The 24,190-nt window shown below is 43.0% G+C and overlaps 1 protein-coding gene and 1 non-coding gene across 2 annotated transcripts in view; both read right to left on the reverse strand.

Annotated features, from left to right (window-relative positions):
• Positions 1–24,190, reverse strand: part of LOC124595757 (mitochondrial carrier protein Rim2) — a 161,397-nt gene that overhangs the window by 125,321 nt on the left and 11,886 nt on the right. The gene's annotated exons all lie outside the window — the stretch shown is intronic.
• Trnas-uga lies at positions 8,240–8,314 on the reverse strand. The gene has a single exon. It is a non-coding gene; the product is annotated as a tRNA-Ser (tRNA).

The raw sequence follows: 24,190 nt of genomic DNA on the forward strand, positions 1-24,190 counted from the left end.
TCCATTGACTGCCTCTTCGTGTCTGGTGACAAATGATGAAACCATGTTTCATCACCTGTCACAATTCTTCCAAGAAATTCATCTCCACCATTCTCGTACTCTTCCAAAAGTTCGCTGCATACCGTTTTTCTTGTTTCTTTGTGAGACACTGTCAAATTCCTGGGAACCCACCTGGCACAAACCTTTTTTTACGCCAACACTTTCATTAGCCTGCAAACACTTTCTTCCCCTATCCCAACGTAGCGTGACAATTCGTTCACTGTGATGTGTGTCAGCAGTCACCAATTCGTTCACTCCCTGCAAATTGGAGCGTGTGCAGTACGAGGCCCGTCGCTGCGAGGACAATCCTCAATACTGCCGTGCCCGCTTTCATCACGTAACCTGGTTGCCCACCGACTAACTGTACTGCGATCGACAGCATCATCTCCATACACCTTTTTCAATCTCTTGTGGATGTTTCCCACTGTCTCGTTTTCACAGCAGAAATTCTATGACAGCACGTTGCTTCTGACGAACGTCAAGTGCAGCAGCCATCGTGAAGACATGCTGTGACGGCGCCACTCACGGGAACAAGTTGAACTAATGTTTTGCAAAAACAGACAATGTCTTATGGGATAACAGCAATCAGTGATTTTATAATGTTACTTAAAATCCGTCTTGATTGCAAATTCTTTTTATTTTTTATTCATATGACCGTTTTCGGTTCATTCAGAACCATCTTCAGATCTGATATTTCAGTTACAGGAGTAACCCGTCCAAATCCTGTAACTGAAATTTCAGATCTGAAGGTGGTTCTGAATGAACCGAAAACGGTCATATGAATAAAAAATAAAAAAAATTTGCAAGCAAGACGGATTATAAGTTTAACTAAGTTTGAAAACAAGCGGGAAGGGTGTATCTACACACTGTAGAACTTTCACACATGCAGAATGAAAACTATTTTTACAAAAATAGTGTGCATTTCTTTTGGAATGACCCTCGTACATCTGAAATTTAGCTACGCTATAATCTTAGCAACAACAGTAACGGTACATGTGTTCCAGTGTCGAAGGTATCGAAACTATTTTCGCTTATGAATTTCGACTCTCGTTCGCGGAGCAGTGTACCTTACCTCAAACTGACATTTATCCTCTTCCACCATTCCTGAAAGTTTCCAAGTCCATCACGAAATTACCCTGTTTAGGCACGTATGAAGCGACATCCACCCACAACGCCCCGTCCTTACGAGTTGGGCGCTCTATACAGTTAGTCTAACATATTGTACGTAACAACGCTAGCAAGATGTTCACGATACCTCACGTGACCCATTCGTGACGCAGTTGTGCCGAAGTTTGCCCTAGTTCTTAGCCATGTTCCGTTTTACCCCTTATCGTCTGAACTTTTATATTGTGCACGTACTGCTCGTATTGGTGTGACTATTCTCACCATGCTGGACGAATAACCGTCGGGGCGCTTTTGTGTTAACTGCGCTGTATCACTCACTACCGTGTAACATCGGTTGTCCAAGTGTAACTTCTGTAACTTGGGATTTGGTACTCCCCGACAGTCTGTATGGGTTAACACGGTCCGGTGTGGCAACAGACTTGGCAGTGATGACACAGGGCCTCGGACGGTGGTTAATCTCACGCCGTGGGACAGCAGGGCGAGCACATCTGGGCTCGGGGCAGCGTCGTCACAGGAGGCGGCTCCAGCGGGGCTGCGTCGCAGCGTCCTTATTGATTACCCGCGGACACGCCTACGCCACGTCCTGCCGCCGAGAGGTTAAACACTGCGCAGTTGGACGCCCTCGCCGAACCGCCACAGCCTTTCACCGCCATCGTCGATAAACTTCAGTGACCTTCCGCTCGCAGCTTCGCTATTCCTGACAGTGGCACGACACGCTGCGGTCGGCTCTGACAAGGGCTAGGCGCCGTGAAAGCGTCCTAGATCAGGGACGATGCTCGCAGCCACGCTTTCCGCTTAGCGTCACCGATGGACGTGAAGTGATTCCACAACTTAAGTCACCTTTGTAGCTTTGTTAGGTTGATCACAGTTCGTGTAACGGCGATAACACTGACGGGATGTAAACACGCTCAACACCACGTCATCTGATACTGAATATCTCTCTCTCTCTCTCTCTCTCTCTCTCTCTCTCTCTCTCTCTCTCTCTCGGACCTAATTACTGTTACTACTATATTTAATAACCGCCGGTTTAAGTCTTTCACGCAGGTTAGTATGAGGACATCAGACGGCGAAGCAGTGTGTTCGACTCCTACCTGAGGATGAAGTTCGTATACGCGTATTTCCTCGGGATGTGCTGATCTAGGTCCTATTCAGCCATTTTACCAATTCTCTAATTCAAAAATCTTCGCCGTGTATGTAGGAGCTGGTTAATGTGTCAATGCTGGTAATCTGCCCGTCATGTGTGCGGTATTCTATATTGGTAGGTTGGATCCATTCCATTCTCATTCGGGACACTACACTACACTGCCTTATAAAGCGAAATCGCAACGCTAGACAACTGAAGCAAAATACAGGGAGATCTGTAGAGGCACACTGTGTAAAGTTTGGTTGGTTGATCCGGGGGAGGGGACCAACCAACGAGGTTATAGGTCCCATTGGATTAGGGAGGGATGAGGAAGGAAGTCGACCGTGCCCTCTCAAAGGAAAAACCCCGGGATTTGCCAGAAGCTATTTAGGGAAATCACAGAAAACTTAAATCAGGATGGTCGGACACGGGTTTGAACCGTCGTCCTCCCGAATGCAAGTCCAGTGTCCTTATCACTGCGCTACAAAGATTGGCTATTGACTCTCAACATAAATAACGTAACGTATGACGCACGCATATGGAGGATGATCCCTTATTGCATGGTTACACGATTGGGGACGAACCCGTGAACGCAGTCACGTCCATTAACGACCTAGGGAGTATGGGTATAGACAGAGTGAGACAGCTGCCAGACAGATTCATGAGGTGAATCCTCAGGAAGTAGAGTCCGTCCCACAAGGAAGGTAGCTTACAAAACTATCGTTCGTGCGCTAATTTAGTATCACTCGTCAGCCAGGAGTCGTCTACTGAGCGCGAAAGAGTCACAGATGTTTAGATAACGCTAGCGGCAGACGCTACAATAGAGACGTTCTGCATACAGTGTGGTTTTTTGTTAAAATGTTGACAAACAATATATCGCTCCCTCCTCGCGAAAATGTCACGAAGGTAACATTAGAGCAGGGTTTCCCAATCTGTGCTCCGCAGAGAAGTGAATAAGAGCTCCGCGGAAAACTTATTTACATCGTTTCTTCCCGACATTTTGACGCACTAATGTTTTAAAAAATTGTGTAATGATTTCCATGTTATTCGTTATGATTTAATATTGAAATAATCAGCCTTCTTTCTTTTTAAAAAACTTTATTAACCTTCAAAATAAACAAGGTGTTTCATCAAACTACCAAGATTATCAAAGTGTCAGAGGAAAAGTTTGGGAACCCCTGTATTAGAGAGTCGAGATGATACAGAGGGTTCCCAATGAATGTGTTGCCAGCTGACCATTGGCGACTGGAACAGGAAAGGGATAAGCGACAGTGGCAGAAGTACAATTCGCCACATACTATAAGATGGCTTGCACAGTCTACATGTAGATGTAGTACGTGGAACTGTATGGATAACAGAAAGGCACAAGCTAGTTATTCACGTGACTAGATATACCGTATGACCGAGGTAAGGAACCTACATTTAAAATTAGAATACAAATAACAGAGCACTTTTGTGCTTTCTCCACGAAGGATTACAGAGCTCGATGCACATAAGTTACTTCACAATGTGTTCACCATAAACCTTAGGATATGCACTTTGACACTTAACTAATGAGCTTCCAATTTAATCAATCTCATTTATGGGCAATAATTCTACAAATGGCTGTATAGACAAAAGTGAAATCAAAGCTATAGTTTTAAGAAATATAATTGTCTAACGGCATCTAATGTGATGTTTTGAATATGGCTGATGAGTGTACTATTCTGCTATATATTATCGCCTTCCGTATTATCTTTTTCTGAATACTGTAAGACAGGTACAATTTTCTGAACATGGAGGGTATAGAAAGTTATCTCAAGTGAACATTCACAGAAGTCCTACTGTCGCACAGGAGTACAATTGTGGCCCTCGCACCGTTGACTGTCCGACCCCGGAACCCCTGAGCCCTCATTAAAGAGAATAGTCATCTCTAAGACTACGCAGGTAAGGAATTACTTTTACTCTGTTTTCGGGAACAATTACAATCAATTTTGCCGTTATATCTTGTCTAATCAGCCACAGTTGACTGCGAACGAAACAGGTGTGGCTCTTAGCGGTTTTCGTTATTGGGAATGGGTAGCTGTAGGTATCTGCCTGTTCTGGTACTTTTCCCTCCTTGTAGTTAAGGGAAGTTTTACAATAGCAAAGCTATATGTATGTCAAAATTCGTAAGTTGTATCGTGGCTACCTAGAAATTTAGTTCTGCCCGCAAATGGCTGGTAATTGTTGCCATACAGCTAGCTGCACACAACCACAAACCCATCCCTATCCTACGAAGACTGTAGAGCTCGAACCAGCCACCAGGATGACGCCTACAACATAAGTTTTACATTGTATACTACTGTCCCATGACATTCACATGAAGAGAAATATATATAATGTAAGTTGCTTGAGAGAATGCAGTGCCAGGGAGCAACCAGGAGGAAAATGAACTGCGCGACTACACTTGCAAAGGTAGACGCACAGTGAGGACTCTAGACCCATTTTCGCTTTTGCTGCCTCGCTTTGATAATGCACATGTGCCATGGGCTAAACCAGACAGATATGCCAAGTTGCCAACGCACAGATTCAGCGAATTTTACTCCGCGACTCCTGTACCGCAGATCAGACTTCAACACTACTGTCTGAGCAAGTAATGAGTTACGAGACGATAGCATCAGCTATAGGCGGATCTCTATGGCACCTACGATACCTTTTTACTACGAAATTTACATTTTACTTCAGAATTACCATTTACCGCTGACGTCTGGACTAAGCCTGGGGCTAAGTTTGTAGTATTACTGGCAATGTACTGGATCTAGCGACTTAAAAGTACCCAACATGGTTATCTATATCCCACCTAGGGTGAGTGAAAAAGTCAAAGTGGGATGCAACCCTCCATCCTCTCCCCCCCGCCCATCTCTAGCGTTCAGCGGTCGCACCATTTATACCACATACCAACGAGTTAAATGCTCAATGACACAGGTAAATCAAACTTTTTATGACTCCATTTTATACCGAGGCCTATTCCGTATCACTACTATCACCTCGCAGAATTTACGTTATGAAGGGCCTAAATAGGTCAGATCTGGTGAAATTGACAGGCCTCACTTCCTCATGCGGCCTTCATAGAAACAATGGTGAAAATTCCCAGATCAGTTTTTGGTGCATCCCAACAAATATTTCGTCAAGACGGAGGACCTCTGTTTTCTTTGATACTGGATAACTTCTTTATAGCAACTCCAAGGATATCCCACGACAGCTTTAAGCCGCTGTTTTCCTTCAATAATTTTATAAGGCTTGACTTGGTCACATGTGTGGAGAAGCGATTTCATGAACTTTGTATACTCGCGATCTAAACAACAAACATAGGTATACACAGTTCATTGGCAAACAGTATTTCCTACGAGCTGGCGTCCAGACAGAATTACGTCTTTTGGCAATCCTGTCTAACAAGATTTTTCTGTGGCATAACACGATCTACAAGTACATCTGTCATTCATTCTGTATGGTGCCCCGAATTTCAAGAGAATCGACAAATGATATATTACTTGGGGAAAAAACTGACCCAGTGAATATAGGTATTTTAACTTTACTGGATACCGGCCACAAAAATGGCTTCATTCATACTATCTAATCGCTATGCATTAACAGCACGGGGAATCCATCTTAGAAGACTGCAAACATTTAGAAATTAGTACACGCGACAGTGTAGTGTTGTAGATTACATAACAATATTCAACACGAGAAGATCAACGCGTCTCAAAGCAGCCAACGTGGTGCAATGCACTTTAAGAACGTTAAGCGCTTAAATAAACAGTGGCAACAATTATTCTGTCAACGGGTCACAGGCGTTTGCAAAGAGTGCATAAGGCGGTTCCTAAATATTAAGACTATATGAGGTGTTTCTTGCTGTTTGGGTTAAGTAGGTTTATTACTTTAATTCTTCATATTCTAAATGTATGCCGTCTCTAAGATGGAGCACCGAGACTTCGAAATGCGTAGCGATCACGTGACTTAATAAAAATTGATCGGTAGTTGCCATGAAAATTGATATATATCCTGGTAGAGTAATGGAACAAATGTGTTATTGGTTAATTCTGTGATGCAGGTTCCGCCGTCGTATATTCTTTTCAGTAGCGACCTACTGGCAGTTAGCTCTTCTGTCGCGCCTCCACACAACGTTGCTAGCAGATAGCTGTGCCGCTTAACCGCGTCCGCGGCGTCACCTCTCAAGTACCGGGTAAGCTCTGGGAGGCTACGACGAATTCATTTTTCCTACTACTAGTCGCCTCTACTTCTCAGAACAAACTCCTTAGGAAAACAACCAAGTTCTCGGAAATCACGTGAGGCGAAACAGAGGCGGCTGTGTAAACACAGTTCGTCGCTATTTCCCCGGGGGCAGGATAACAATCTTTGGATCAATGAACATGTAATCTTCCTGCTATCTAGGTCTGTATATTGAGAGGTTTTCTTCGGATATATATGTAAATTTCCGGCAGCTCTCTTCGTACACAAACAAAGGCGCTGTGGCACGACAATAGATAGGCCTCAAATGAGATTAGGCTTTGGCATGTTCTAATCTGATCATCTGGAACAGGCCTGTTGAAACAACAGTACCTGAGCTAATCTTTATGACTACTTACTGCTGTTGCTGTAGCTGATCTAATGCGGCGGCGTAGTACTAGTAGCTGGTTGGTTGATTTGGTGGAAGGGACCGAACAGTGAGGTCATCGGTCCCATCGGATTACGGAAAGGAGGATGGGGCAGCAAGTCGGTCGTGTCCTTCCAAGGGAACGATTCCCGCATTTGCCTAAAGCAGAGACATTCACAGAAAACTTAAATCAGGATGGCCGGACGCAGTTTTGAACCGTCATCCTCCCGAATGAGAGTCCAGTGTGTAGTAGTTGTGGTGATTGTAGTGGTAGCAGTAACGGAAGTAACAATATTAATTAGAACGCTTATTCTAAATAAACATCCCATTTTTAGCAGATTATCAAAGAAAGGAGGAGGGGGCAGTAACAACTTCCTTAAGAAACGAAGTTTCCATGTAAGAGGCCCTGCCTAGTTTGGCAACAACTTTGAAGGGAGAAGTGGGTTATAACCTCGTTGGTGACTGGGGCGATAGCAAACCATTACCTAATTATTATAAAGAATCAGAAGAGTTTCAATGTAAGTATAAGTCTTTATTTCAGGGCAGATCTGTTTCGGCTTTCACTGCCGTTTTGAAGTAACCTACGAATACAATATAGGTGAACTTTACGTCCATATTACATCGTTAGTAAACTATCACGTACCTGTCAGTGCTCAGTTGTTGGTAAAACTGCGTAACTGTGATATCTGTTATACGTTCAACATGTTGTGATATTTAACAGATCTTTTACTATGACGTATGTTTACAAAGTACATGCAAGAAGGCAGCGATGATATTTCCCACTGGTTGGATTTCGAGGTATGCTATTTTTAGTTGTTTGTGTTTCGTTTTAATTTGATCCCTTTTTGTGTTCCAGTGTTTCAATAAAGTTTTTAGTAGAATTTGTATTTAAAATCTATAAGATCGTATAATATTTCTTGTGGATAGTTTCTCATGTGTGTATAAATTCCTAGTTCTTCAAGAGTCGGACCTTCGGGTAGACTATGGAGTATTTGCAAGGCATTTTTCAAGTTTATCCACTGTGTGGTGTTGATTTTTCAGACGGAGAACGAAGCTCGATTGCTTGTTTCCGCTATTCCTGGTATGCTGTTTGAATCTAACATTAAAATTTCGTCCTGTTCGGCAGATTTAGAAATTTTTGCAGTTGTTAGGGTTATCGTATTCTGAAGATTTAGTATCACTCGAACGTAGTTTTATTTTAAGGTGGTTGTTAGTACGAAAGGCTAGCTATATTTTTCTGATTTTGAACAATGCATTTATTTTGTTGGATATTAAGACCTACGTAGGTAAACTGAATGTGTACACTTTTATGAAACTTCCTGGCAGATTAAAACTGTGTGCCCGACCGAGACTCGAACTCGGGACCTTTGCCTTTCACGGGCAAGTGCTCTACCAACTGAGCTACCGAAGCACGACTCACGCCCGGTACTCACAGCTTTACTTCTGCCAGTACCTCGAGGTACTCAGTTGGTAGAGCACTTGCCCGCGAAAGGCAAAGGTCCCGAGTTCGAGTCTCGGTCGGGCACACAGTTTTAATCTGCCAGGAAGTTTCATATCAGCGCACACTCCGCTGCAGAGTGAAAATCTCATTCTGTACACTTATGTTTAGCCGATAACTCCTTTGATAAGTGTATTTCATTGTGTACTGGGCTACGCAAGAAAAACTGTCCTTTTTAATGAATGTATGGAGAAGGATTATGAGGATTTCATGTACTGAAAAGCAAAAAGTAGAAGTCCTCGGAAAAACCTGAACTTTCGAGGTTAAAATACTGCAGATGAATTTAAGTGCTTTGAGCATCACAGGATAGCAGGAGACGCATTAGAAAAAGCTGCAATGCTCGGAAGAGCAAAATGCACGGAGAATGTGGATAGAGGACATGAAAGAGATTACCCCGGAGAACAGAAAAACAATGTCCGGGAGTCCATGGAGGGTCAGCGTTCATCGTGTCACCAGGTGTCTTGAGACGACTTGATTGATCAAAACAATACAGCTGCAATATTTAGCAAACGCAACAGCATACTCCTGCTCAAAACAATGACACACGAAATCGGTCTATCTGAAATAATCTCGACAGACAGTAAGAAACTTCCTTTTAAAAACAAGACACTGGGAAGTCTCGCGGTCACTCCTCCCGCGCGCTCTTTTATCGAAAATGCCTCACTTCAAAGACAAATGATAGCAAGACCGACTAATGTTTCTGCAGGCGCCAGTGCGTGCTTTCTTTATTGACCTTATCTCTCTCTAGATAACCACGAAGCGGGAGAGAAATAGTCTGCTTCAGTAGCAATGAATCGATACTTTGTCGTCTCTCCTCCTCCTTTCTCTAAGGCAATTGCGCAACTGGGCGCAAGCACGGCTGCATATGCTCGGAATGACTTCTCACAATACCGTAATTCACTTTTCCTTGTGTTTCGATAATAACAGTAATTTCTTAACGTTTGTCAGAAGCTACTGGAAGTAAAGTCTAACAATCCTCGGCTTCACCAAACAAGCAGAACAGTACAAATATTTTTACTTTTCTGGTCAATCACCTCAAGAGGGTTTCCGAGAATTTATCTAGTTCCCACTTTACTAGACGATTGCTTCGTTATTCGTGAAACAAATTTTTAATGTTGACTATACGCCAGTACAGAGAGTGAAAACCACAGGTTAACGCTCCACATCGTCGTGCAACATCGTTAGTGTTTCCAGGATTAATTTCAATTTCAGAGTCCCTATTTTCATTGCATTACCATGAACTGAGTTAAAAGTAGAATTCTCAACAGTGGTCCGTCGTGTTAACATTAAGAGTGGGAATTACGCACGCCGATGTGTGGTCTGTGGTTTCCAATGAAAAATGTTGTCATATTAAGGAGACTTATGTAACGTCCTTCACATTGTCAATACGTCCAATAAAAGAATATCTGGTAACCCAAATTCGGAAACAGATTCAACGGTGTACACACTAAATTCATGGAAAAATTGTATGGAATGTTAAAGACACGTTTACGAAACTGGTAATTGCTTATCAATGTAAACTTTTTACAGAATATTTACAATCGGCGCTAGAAGTCATCAGTGTTAGTGTATCGGGAAATAAATGTACTGAATCAGAAACAGTCATAAGGACTAAAAACGTGACGTGAGTGTCCGTCTCTGCACTGAAATTTATTTCGCTCGGGCGCGATGATGTTCTGTTTTCCAGTAGCGTGTTAGAATTTCGCTAGTGGACGGAATTTGTGAGACCTAAAATTAATCGGCTACACGAGAAAAGATAACTGCAGTCAGTCATCAGCAGAAGGAGTTCGTATACATCAGTACTGATGGAGATTCGCCCGTATGCAGATAACCTTTGTCTTCCAGAAATCATACGTAGACAAGATAGCATATGCACATGTCAATAGAAAAGGCACTAGGGCACTGCCTCTATGACACTGCCCTTGACAACGCAAGGTTCTCGCCATCCGACAGTGCGAACTAACATCCCGCTCATTTTACTGTGAGTACTTAGAGAAATATTTGTTCATGGGATAAAAACTTGTCACTTGTTTCACTATTATTTGTTTATATACTTTTACTACCGACGTTTCGAACCATTAGTGCACTGTGTAGTATAACTGATAAAGATACTTATATTTTCGGTTCCTACTTTTTACACGGCAAATTTGCATATATATCTTTTTTCGCGTTCACAAATGTATCGACCCCTGCTTCTGGGGTACCGGCCATGCTCTCCATTTCCTCGCAGCGGCGCCATTCCCGTGGAGCTAGAACCCCTGCGCGTATGAGAATACCACGAAGTGACAATGACTTTCAGTCAGTCCACCAGGCGTGCTTGTAATGAACAATGGTTAAGTTGACACCTTATGAAAACTAGGAAACAGAGGTTCTTGCCTTGGTCTTTACACTAATTTATGTCTCACCTTAGATGTAAATTAAGCAGCAACTTCGAAAAACGGTGAGATTTATCTAATTATGTTTCTGGTTCATACATGTACGAGGTCTGTTCACAAAATTCCAGAACATTCGTAATTTCGCGCCAATTTTGTGTTTGAGCGAAATGCGGTTGGCACACAGACGTGTGCAATGTGTAACTGCCGGAAGAATCACTGTTGTTTTTCTGTTAGTTATTGTACAGTGCTGTATTGAGAAGAATATTGTGTCGCACAGTTTGCGAATTTCGAGACGGCAGAGTTAGATAAGCAACACCTCTGCATCAAATTTTGCGCAACACTAAAAAAAAAACCTTTACAGACACAGCAAATGGTACAGAAAGCCTACGGCGATGAGTGCTTAAGCCGTACTCTGTGTTACGAATGGTTCATACGGTTTCAAAATGGCCGGACGGAGGTGAGCTTAAAGATGAGCCTCGTTGACGCCCTTCGATGTCTATCGACGACGCTCATGTGAGGGACGTCAATGAAATTGTGCGTGCAAATCGAAGACCGTCCGAGAGAGCGCAGAAGACTAACATATCAGTTGGATCATGTCACGAAATCCTGACACAGCATCTTGGAATGCATCGTGTTGCCGCCAGGTTCGTTCCACGGCTGAACCAAGCCCTGAAAGCTCTTCGCCTCGCTATCTGAGCAGAGCTTTTCTGATCGCGCAAATGAGAACGAGATGTTCCTTAAGAGAATCATAGCTGGTGATGAGATCTGGGTCTATGGTAACGATATTGAGACCAAAGTTCTGTCTTCACAATGGGTCGGAAAAGGTTCTCGAAGACCAAGAAAAGCTCGTCAAGTCAGGTCAAATGCCAAAGCCGCGCTGGTAGTTTTCTTTAACTTTGAAGGATTAGTTCATCATTAATTCGTGCCATAGGGACAAAATGTTAATCGATGGTACTATCGGGACGTGTTGCGACGCCTGCGAGAAAATGTGAGAAGGAAATTGCCTGAAAAGTGGAGAGGCCTGCATCACGATAACGCATTCCTGCGGACTTTATTTCCAAAGTTGAAAACCGCGTTGAGAGGATGAAGATTTGCAACAACACATGAGATAAAAGAAAATTCGCGGGCGTCGCTTCGTGCGATTCAGCAAGAGGTGAACCAAGACTGCTTCCGGAAATGGAAACGGCGTTGGGAACACTGTATGAGTCGTGGAGGAGAGTTTCGAAGAAGGCCATACACAACAAGTAGAAGATAAGCGCAGAAAAATTGTCTGGACAAAGTTCCGGAATTTTTTGAACAGACGTCTTCCACCGATGAGAAAAACTTTATGACCGCTGCCCACAGCCTGGGGGCGTTGCGAACACGTCACGTGGTGATGAGAAATAAGCGAAGCAGAGACGAATGGGTAATCATTGTAGAGACGTACAGGGAGATCCACTAACATAAGCGACTTTGTTAAGGGCAGATTGTTAGTTTCTCCGTTATCGCTTATTTTGTTACCAGTAGGATTGTATAGCATACAACCTCTTGTGTATCCTGTGTTACATTCTCGTCTTGTTTACTAGTGCATACTTCGAATGCAAAATTTGTTGTGTGTTGGAATCTCTCCTTCGTTACGCCTATATAACTTCGTACCAGGGTACAACTTAAACTGATGTATACACTGAACTGTCGACACAAACTGTAGTATTACATTTCTAATGTTGAGCGGCAGTACAGGCACGTTCTGAAAACCAATAAGTTAAAGAAAGTGCTCCCAACTGTTTCACTAATGAAAAGGCCGCTACAGTTTATCTGCAGCACCTACAGTTGATCTGCAGCACTTTATTGGTCCCACTACCGGTTTCGGCTTTCTGTTAAGCTGACGCTGACTTATTTTAACATCAGTAGACAAGAATGATTTTATAACTACCAGATTTATGTCTTTTGGACATTACTTCTCCACTGTAATTTTTATAGCCTTGTCTGTACACAAAAATACATAATCCTCGTTCTTTTCATCTTAAATCATACAGAGGTATACATCGATTATATGTATGGCAGTTTCAGATTCACTTGAGAATGGCTTAACGATAAAGCCGAAACCGGCAGCGGAGTAAATAAAATTCTACAGAGCAATTGGAGGGGCCCTTTAATTAACTGAATGGCAGACCGTTAGGTCCCGCGGCCTGGGAACAAGAACCTAGGAAATGGCGAATTTGTTCGTCTGTTCGCTAACTACTGCAGTGATTACCAGTGGGAAGTGGCTGAAGGACAAAGATGGAGGGCTGCTCCCTCTGCAAATCAGGGTAGGCGGCGATGTGTGCCAAGTCTCTCAAGCTGGTGTAGACTTTAGTGTTTCAGTGCACGACACATTGTCGAATGTGGGTCTCCGTTGCGGACGACACCTACGTGTCCCTATGTCAACCCAGCGACATCAACGATTACGATTGCAGTGGGCGTGGGATCATTGAGATTGCACTGTGGACAACTGGAAACGAGTCACCTGATCGGATGCATCAGATTTCTTGCAACACCAGGTCGACGATGGTGCCCGGATAAGCCGTTCGAGGCGAACGGCTGTTATAAACGTGCACGCAGGCCGGTGGGGGCAGAATCATGCTATGGGGACGATATTACGTGTAGCCTGTGGTAGTAATGTAAGGCACCTTAGAGCTACGGACTACGTGATTATTGTGGACCACCTGCATCCCTTCGTGCTTTATGCCTTTTCCGAAGGTCATGGCATGTTCCAGCAGGACAACTGTGCGTATCACAAGCTCAGAATCTTGCTACAGTGGTCTGATAACGAACTAACATTTTATAACAATTTTCGTATCTGAATTCTATGTGACAAAACCACAGGCCCTTAATGCGTGACCTGTGCTTAGAAATGTAATGCCACATACTTTCGGAAATGTGGCAAGGTCTTCACTTAACTGCAAGTAGAATCGCTGCTGTACTGTGTTTAACAGGTGGTCAAATGCACTGGAAAGTAGCTGGTCATAATGTTACGGCTCATCAGTTTCTGCCAACAGGTGGGGAAAGAAGGCAATAGGCACTTTCCACTCTAGATAGGTGTTAAAAAGGACGCGAACCAGTGAATTAGTGGTGGTGAACTTTGAAGGAGGGAGGCTTAACATTCCGTCGACATCGTCGTCATTAGGGACTGGTTTCAGCAAGGTAAGGAATCACCATGTTTGTAGTCATCTCAAAGTGTGCCTAAATCGATTTAGTCAACGTCCAAATCAGGTGCCCGCTCTCCCGTATTAGAAGCCCACTGTGTTATTTTGCTCGCGTGTCGGGTAACATGACATCCCTAACCCTAAACTTCAGTTTTCGACAAGTACGCACAAAGTTGCACTTTTCAGCGAGACGGAGTCTGTGCTAACACCCAACCTCCAGGTGTCACTCGGTACCAAACGTTGTCTTTCGATGGAGTACCAACAAAAACTCCGATGTAGTTCGTACTATCTGCTGTCGTATAGCAGAACATGCGTAAACTATAACTAAAAGTAACACCAGAGCTGTGGAGTACAGGGAACGCGTATCTGTGAATGACTTGTTGAATAACTAGCGTGGGCGAGTTTGCACAAAGTGAGGTGGTCGTACCACAGGTCCAGCTTCAAACCCCACTGATTTACATTTTTTTAACTGTTTACGTGTGAAACTTACATGGGAGAACATTTTCCTGACTTAAGTCTTTTAGGAGTTTGTAGCAATGTTTTTTTGGCGGTCTGCTTTCGCTCCGTTAGTTGAAAGTAGCAAACCTAGAGAGTACATTTGAACAGATAGCTATAATACTCTGTCGCGCGTGTCAGACGGAAAACCGCACCTCTCTATACAAACGTACTCTATAGGTTGCTGCTTTCAACTAACGGGGCGAAAGCAGAGAGCCAAAAGAACATCGCTACAAATACTGAAAAGTTCTTTTAAAAGTCACGAAAATGTTCTCCCATATAAGTTTCAGGCGTAAACACTTAAAAAAATTATCAGTGTGGTTTCGGCGCGATATCTTTGGTGCGACATTACACTCCACCTCACACACGCGGGATCTTCGAAACAATCACTCTCAGATAGGCCTTTCCTATGCCCCGTAGTTCTGCTGTTACTTTTAATCACAGTTTACGCATGTTGTGCTGGATGACAGTACACAGTACGAACTAAATCGGAGCTTTTGTTGATACTGTCGACACACCGTTTGGTACCGATCTGGAGGTTTGGACGTCAGCAGAAAGTCATGGTCCGCGGAGCACCCCATTTGACTGGCCGTCTGCCCAGGCAGTGACTAAGCCCTGTTCGCAGATGGCACAATGCTGGCTCGCTACACGTCTTTTGCGATAAACAGAATTTTTCACCAGCTCTAGTCTACGTCATGAAAGAAGGGCGTCTTTCAAGAACTAGCACTGTCTTTCCTATTGCCAAATTCCTATTCACAAAAGTTCGATCCCGAGAATTTTTAACATTAAAATTTATTTCAATGAATTAGTCATTGTGTCGTTTACATTGAAACACACTGCTCGAAAATCATATCTGCAGACCTTCTCTAACGTTAATGGGAAGTGGAAACATTTAGCACGAGAGCATTGGGCAAGTTGTGTACAGATATAGAGAGATTGTGACATGAACATGACTTGCAGGTTTCACTAATTAGCTACGCGACTGGGCCTTCAAACTCCTGGCTACGATTTCTTTTTATTTCGTTCGTTGTAGTCCTTTCTAATGCAGCGGTTGCAGCGTAAATTCATAGACGTTGTCAATTACGATGTTTCCCTGAACCGTTTCGTCAGCAAAGGTTGCGTGGGTATATCATGTGGTGTCATTTACAGTAGCTTGTACCGTAAACAACACGTAGTTCCTTCGGAAAGTTTCAGTTCTGGTGGACACACAAGTACTACAGGGAATGTGCTTCGAACATAAGCATGAATCACTTATGCGAGAATTACTTCTCACTTGCATACCGTAGAAAGGAGAAACACGCGAGAAAATTTTACGTAATTTCAAACATTCCATCATTTTTTACGCGTTACTGCTGGCCTGACATTCGTTAAAACTTCTGAAGTGATAAACGATCACTAATTGTTTTGGGTAACTACCACCCATTGCTATTGCTGCTGTTTACAATTATATATCTACTTCAAAGCTCTGAGTGAATCTTCCTCACAGAGTGATGTTGCAACGACTCTAACCCTACACTTCAAAATGCGGCGTAGTACGTTATCTTCGCTCTTAGGGCTCCGATAAAAATAGAGCTTCCACTGAAAGCCACTGGCGACGATAACCTGTTCTGGCCACACACAGTTCATCATTGCTGACAAAATACAGGTCTTATCGAGAAAGTTAAACCTCTTTACACACCATCACTAAACTGTCACATTGGATCAGTGTACACGTGTGCGCAACGTCATCCAGCCCAGCTTATCTGCAGAACACCGCGTTCATTCAACAAAAGCGTTCTCACCCAGGCAGATCAATTCTGCACATGGCGTGTGAGATATGCGCTAGTCATGTCTGCTACAAACAAAATTTTGTGACGAAGCATATAAAAGTTCCAAGCGTAAACAGTTACAAGAAATTGTTACTCTCCCTAAAACACACACACACACACACACACACACACACACACACACACACACACACACACAGAGAGAGAGACACGACACGAAGTACCGTCGTATGGCCTACACGAGTCAAAGCTTTAGGGAATAAAGCAAAAGTTAATTTTTAGCTTCCGTGCCTCACTCGGTAAAAACGGAACCCCTTTTGGATGACTGCTGTCCGACTGTCTGTGCGACTGCTAAGACTTTTCCTCCAGAACGGGTACACGTATCAAGTTGAAATTAATGTCACATACTGAGGTATGTGGTTTCTTTCGAGCGTTAAATATTTACACTTCTCAAGTCAATGCAATTAAAAGATACGGCGACATTGTCATTTTTATGCTCGCAAACTCAGTATCAAAGCTTGTTGGGTACTTCCCGTTGACCTACAAACAAGAAACTTTGCGGGAAGTAAGGTTTTACAGTATAAGGAACGAAAAAATGTTGAATTGTTAATTTTTAATTATATCACACGAAAATAGAAAATTCTCTAGTCATGGAACTCCTGGGTGTTTAATTTTAGCAGTATCGATGCCGATAACGGGCAAAAATCTTCGAGATTCTCGGTTTCCGAGATGGATGAACTGTCTAGGCACGTAAGTTTGTGCGAGTCCCATCGCACTTCGCCAATTTCAAAAATTTTCACTCACAAGGCGTGGGTTTTATTGATATTGACATTGAACATCTTTTTACAAGTTCTAGGTATCGGTGAACGAAATTTTTAAATTAAATTTTGCAGTTTTTGCTGCCTAATAATGGTTCAGACAGCTCTCAATCTGACGTCCCTTAAATCGTTATTGCCGAAACAACCTTATAAATAAAAGACATATTAAGCAATCTTTACGCCTTTTTTTACAAAATATTCCCATTGGACGCAGATTCGCTAGGGAAGTTGTTTCCTTCAGTTGTTACAATTATAATATTACACATGTCTTTTGTTTAAACGATTATGTTGTTATGTATTACGTTCAGATCTGCCAGTTAAATTGTCGAAAGCAGGATTTTGCTTCGTGGTGATATACGCAAAAAAGCCTTATAAAAGTTACGTATAACAACGGAGATGTGCCTTTCCCCCGTCAGTCTGCTTTCCGCGCACTAAGTTATATAACCAGACTTGATTGAGAGGAAATTCTTTTAAGCTTACCCCAATTTGGTTAGCTTGTTGCGTGGCGTCGGAGTGTATAAATGCAGCAGATGAGACACGGCCGCTGATGCGCGGCCTCTTACGCAGATGCGGGGGAGTGACCCCCGGCCCCGCTCGAGGCACCCACACCACGCGCTGACGCAGAAATGCATGACCAGGAATAACTTTCTCCCCCCTCCCTTGCCGTTCTCCGAGTCGGCGCCGAGATCGGTGCGCCAGTCACCTCTCGGCGGGAACGACTGGCGATCCGGTTTGGCTATCATGCCTCCGAGAAGCTTTCCACGCACTGGCTACAAATAACCGTGCTCTGCGGTTTATCTGCCACGCAACTGCTTTAATCCAATGTCCTAATAACTGCTCCAAATGGCAACAACTGCACTGGCACGCAATGTTGCTCACTGGCTTCGGATCCTAACACCACGAAATCTAGATGCGAGAATCGGTCCCAGCCGAAGTCGAGAAACTGGTCAATTCCTAGGATGATATTTTTAAATGTATAAGTTGCGAAGTAAAGAACCAAATTTGATTGTCATCCTATATTCGGAAACTCACCCATCAGACAAACAATCTACTATGAGAACAGGAAAGCAGTTCATTTCTTATGGCAAGTTTATGCCCCAAGCCAAAGGTCGATTTTCTGTGTTGTTAAATCAACCTTATTCTGTATAGACGTCATCTGCGACTACCATGTGACTTTGGGCTGGTCGGTGTTTCAGGGACTTTACAAACTGAACAGCGAGATAATTAGTTCCTCGTTCATGAGCTAGTCAATCTGGAGTTAGCGGCGACAACCAGAAATCTAATTGCTATAGTCTGTACGGCTGGTAAACTCAAGATACTGAGAACAATGTTAATGCCAGAGGTGACAAAAAATGCAAACGTAACAAGTATACGGGTCCGGCCAACTCACTAATACCACGGAAACTGCAAATTGGATCGCCTCAGTAGCTGCAGGGTGAACGTGGCAGATTGCTAACCGAAGCAGTCCGGGTTCGAATTCCGGCCGTGTCAGATTTTCTTCGCTCGGGACTGGATCCTGTGTTGTCCTATCATTCGTATCTTAAGAAATGCGTGTTAAATGTTCAGTATAGAATTTTACACATTTATTCCAAAATTGAATGAATAAATTAGTAAAATCCCATACAGCAAAGTTATCATGCATTTCTGAAGATATATTCATGTTTTAGACAATCACCTACGTCACAACTGACACGAAAGTCTCGAACACACTGTCGTATAGTCCTTCCGCTACTGAGATGGCTCCATGGGCAAGAATCGAAAGCGAATAAATTGAAACAAAACTCCAGACACACATTTGCAAGCAATAAACTATCTTCCAATACTGACGATGACACTAGCCTTTGATTTCCTGCAGTAAAATCGAACGGACACAAGGCCACCCTACAATACAGAAAACAAAACATTTCATGCCAAATATATCGAAAGGATTAATTGCAAAACTACTTCCTGAGAAAATAGATTCTTATCCCCTGAATTCATTCAAACGTTTTAAGTTTTACACGACTGCTTCAGACCAAAAGATGTACAGCGTCTCAAGGAAGAAGCTGGCGCTGGGTTTATTATGTATCTTATCTCCGTATTGCGTATTTGAGGCAGAAATGGGGATGTTGCACCTGAAAGAGTCACTGTGTAGCTATGTCCCAAGTATTGGACAAATTGTAGAAGCAGATGTTTCTCTTATCTGTACCTCCAAAGTTTAAGAGTAGTGGAGAATGATTCCAACACTTACTTCTGATATGGTACACATGTCTGCCATACGTAGGCAGTACTACGCAAATTACGCTATACAAATTCTCACTTTGTATTAACTAGCCACAAATTACATTAAAGAGGAAAAATATTTTGAACGTAGCCCATTTCCACCGATAATCTGGCCACGTTGATTACGAAATCAATCATGCAAATCTCCGTGTATCTCTTGTTTCCTATATCACTGGAGTGCGCTATATATTAGCTAATGGTATTACGAGGAAGCTGGACTCCAAAACATTAGTATCGAAACAGTTTTTCAGTTAGATTTCGAACTCAACTACTATTGTTGTGGATAACAACTACATATTTTAGTGTTTTCTGGAGGATCTCTATAAAAACAGTTAAAAATTAGTACTGAAAGGTATACTACTATTAGTAAATATAAATTGGGAGCTGCCTCTTGCTACACAAGTAATTGATGCCAAAAGCAAGTGACCACACTGCTCATGCAACGGAAAAATCTCAAAAGATGGAGACCCCAGCCGCAAAACACCTCCTCCCCCTCCCATAAAGCACAGTGACCAATCACATCCTGCAGTTTAAGTTCAAAATTTCATAACCAATGGATTGACTAATTTCACCTCATGAAGTGAGGCGTAGGAAAAATTACACCAATCCGACAACGGCTATAAGCGGATTAAATCCTAATTCACGTAACGAAGGCGTCCATCAGAGACAGGCTGCTGACATAGCCTGTTCCTTGTTCAAAAGCACGACGCTGTGTGTTTTTCTCCGTACGTAGAAATGTATAACAATTTATGAGATAAGCGACGAATATGGGCGGCCTCGAGTGGCACATAAGTGCGAGAGCGCAGAAACTGCTGAACATCCACTGTCGCAATGCGTCTACTAAACCTAAGCAGTAACTTAAGGCAAATTTTCGTTAGCATATTGTAAAAACTCCTTTCTTGATGACAATTATTTCCATTCTTTAGTCTATGATGGATTACTGGATAGGATAGCACATAAAAGTGCGGTTCTGTTCAGCTTATTTGCCAGCAGTGAATCTCCAGGTCTGTGAGACGCCATTTATTGAACAACTTCAGTAATAACTCCAGAAGTGTTATGCTGTTAGCATACAGTTTATGACTGGAAGCGGTACACGGGAATGGCAGTACCAATAAAGTTGTCTATCTGATATGTTTCCACTATTCACTTCTGCACGCCCAAGAGCCAGAAGCGCAGTGCGTACTCTTGCAGTCACATTCACCACTGTTCACCAGCCCAAATCTGGTATAGTTTATCGTGTCGTCTCTTGACAAACTTTGGGGAAGTGAAATGCAATAATATTCGATAAAGATGTTAAGTATAGATGATGATTGGTTTGTGGGGGGCGATCAGCTGCGCGGTTATCAGCGCCCGTACAAATTCCCAACCTTCGCTCAGTCCAATCTCGCCACTTTCGTGAATGATGATGAAATGATGGGGGCAACACAGACACCCAGTCATTTCGAGGCAGGTGAAAACCCCTGACCCCGCCGGGAATCGAGCCCGGGACCCCGTGATGCGAGAACGCGACTGCGAGACCACGAGCTGCGGACGTTACGTATAGAGGGACCTTACTTTGTTAATAAAAGTACCTTGGAACCCAACCTGAAGCCCAAAATTACCAACTGGACATTTGATAACAAACAACCTGAAGCTCCGTCGAACGTGACCTACGCAACCACCAACAGACGACATTTTGTGAATTTATCTTGACTTTGCACAAGACACCAGATAAAAAGACAACAAGCAGTTTAGTTTGGTAGCTTTTCTCTGGCCGAATATCATTTAGCAGCGAATATCTTGAACACGAGCCGGAAGATATAATAAGAGATGCGTAAAGAAAGCAGTGTCACTCAAGATAACTGTCACAGGAACTTCAAACCGCAGCGCTGTTTACCCCTGCCGGAAGCGAACTGCGGCTCGCACTATCTACGAACACATACATTCTCACAATTACGCTTACTTTTGCCCATATTTGTATATCGTTACTAACCATCTACCCACACCAAGAACTTTCGGACCAACTCAAAAGACCATAAACACAAGCTGCCATAAAGACCTGTAAACAAATAACTATGTAACGATTTTCTATAGCGCATAACTAATAGAATATGGTTAACTGATGCAGGCTGTCATTGCGTATGCAGGATGCCTACCGATATGCAGTGACATACCACTTAAAGAGTGCCTCTGAAGTTTGTGGTCACAGATGGTCATGAAAAATGCATGAGATACACTCAACGGTTATAATGCTCTCTCGCAAACGCAATGCGAAGGAATAATGTGGGCAGTTCGAGACGGTGTGGGGGAAATGTGTTGGCGCGCTGGAGAGCTCCCAAGGGGTTGGGGAGGGGGGGGGGGGGCGTAGGGAGGCGTGCAGGTAAGGAGACAGCACGGCAGAGGTGGGCGACGCGAATGCGCTAATGTGTTGACTCTGGCGCCTGCTGCAGAAACAGGTCGAGGCCGCCCGCCAAACGCTGCTACCAGACAAGACCAGAATAGCAGGCGGGCGTTCTGCACGACCAACAAGATTATGGACCGTCTCTAACATCCCTACATAAGACTATGTAAGTCTGCAGGCTTTCCTGGCAGTTTTCTTTGAAGGTAAAATCTTTTAGCTCATTCGGTTGTACCATGTTCCTCTTCAAACAACTCATTTAGGCAAGAAGATTTCATAGTACAAAAGAAAGTAATTACAGTTACGAGTGGGGTTCACGCTGGTACATCTTGCCGCCATCTCTTAAGTAGTTGGGAATCCTCAAAGTACATTTCTTTAATTAAGAAATTTGTTGACTTTGACAGTAACAGAGATATTCACAAGTACAGAAGGAAAAATGCCCATTACTCTTTAGTGAATAACTCTGGTATAGAAAGGAAAAAAAAATCAAATGGCTCTGAGCAATATGGGACTCAACATCTCAGGTCATCAGTCCCCTAGAACTTAGAACTACTTAAACCTAACTAACCTAAAGACATCACAAACATCCATGCCCGAGGCAGAATTCGAACCTGCGACCGTAGTGGTCGCGCGGCTCCAGACTGAAGCACCTAGAACCGCTCGGCCACTGCGGCCAGCTACCAAAGTGGTAAATGAGGTGATTACAGACACTTGCGCCTCCCGAATTAGTCCAGCCTGAACCCAAGACTTAACTACGTGCAATAGGTCAATTTTTTGAAGCTCATATTTATGCCTTCGGCGTAGGGCACCAGTAGACAATCTTGATCGTGAATTTCAGTTTCCTGAGCGTCAGCAGAATACTGACACAAACTATGAATGCGTTTTGCAGCCGTACTAAGATATGTATGGGCTAGGAGTCTGAGATTTTATATTGTCTCGAGACGAGAATAACGTGTGCCACAAAAGATTGCTTGACCTCTATTGCTCGCAGGCCTAATTTCAAGAGTATTTCTCTCGCTTACTTCCAGAAATGTAGCATGTTGCAGTACTATTTTCGGCGCCAGAAACAAACTTTCCGTCCTCTTGTATAAACAGCCTTCAGTGTATGTTAAACCATGACATATGCGCGTACACTCAACAGCAGTTGAAATAGTATATGTATTCCGTAGCGCCATTTTCCTGCTATCGCGTTAGATAAACATGCTGTCCTTTCTCCATTTTCCGCGTGGTCGTTTATTTTCATTTAACGTAGTTCAAATATAAACTGCGATAAAATAAAGCCTTTAATTTCGCAACAGTACTAACACTCGTACATAACTCTTGCAGCAAGTTCTTTACCCTGATCATTACCACGCAGGGCAGGATTAGTATCTTAAAACTTTAAAATTAATAATGTGACGTGAGCTGAAGTTACTGTGGCAATATTTTCTTCTGCGGGATTTGAACAGCAGGACTGAAGTAACTGGGGGACAACTTTTCTGTGAGAGCGCGAAGAATTTGCGTTTCTTCAATGTGAGGTGGTAAGGCGACAGCTACTGCGATAATAGATAACGTTCAGACTTACATATCACAAAAATTTATACTTTCAAATTCGATGTGCATCAAACAAGCCAATCAGAGAATTCTTTAATATTTCGTTCAGCTATAGCTTTAAATTCCACGAGAAAAGCTTCAAAGAAAGAATAGATTTCGCTTGCAACAATGAAGGTGATCAAAGTATTCACACGGAACAATGAGATGGTCGCCTAGAACTAACGGTCCGTTCTATATGTTCATAACTTAATTCTTAAGAGATCACTAAACGAGTCAGCCAAAAGAAATTCACGAAAAGAATGAAAGTCCTTTGCTCTTTAATATCTGTCTCGGAAAGCACCGTGACTGCCTTTCACCGTTTTTGACAGGAAACGGTTCGCTAGAAGTTAAATTGCAGCTCATTATGATCTAAAATGTTCTACGTTCACTCGGGCCGCAAGTCTTCGTCGACAGTGATACAGTTTTACCAAGCCGCTGAACTTTCCGCTTATGTAATAGCATGCACAAACTGCGTGTCGAGGTGCAGTATTTTACATAAGAAACTGACGTCGCCAAACAACGATACGCATGGCAGGGGCTGCTAAACGCATCAACATTGTGAATTACTGCTACGGCGCACACTGTTCCAAGTCGACCGCTGCAAATAAAAGCTGCCCGCTTTCTTGGATACCATCAAACACTCAGAATTAGAAAAGGAAATTGAGAGAATGACAGTCAAGTGTACTCGATGACAATCTGTTGGGTAATAAGAACAAACAGTCTACAGGAGGCCTAATGGTTAATAAGACAGCAGGAATGTGAGTAACCTTGCCCACTTTGAACAGCGTAGTGAACACATTGCCGTGCCCAATATAGACACACAAAGTAGTCACAACTTTTACATAATGTTAAGATATTTCGAAACCGTGTTTAAACTGTATGACATTTCTAGGGGTAGATGTGAACTCTACCCAGAATTTATCAGTTATGAACTGCAGATTAAAATTTAATAAATGCAAAA

Source organism: Schistocerca americana, chromosome 2 (genome assembly GCF_021461395.2).
Source record: "Schistocerca americana isolate TAMUIC-IGC-003095 chromosome 2, iqSchAmer2.1, whole genome shotgun sequence".
In the NCBI taxonomy this organism is placed as follows: domain Eukaryota; kingdom Metazoa; phylum Arthropoda; class Insecta; order Orthoptera; family Acrididae; genus Schistocerca; species Schistocerca americana.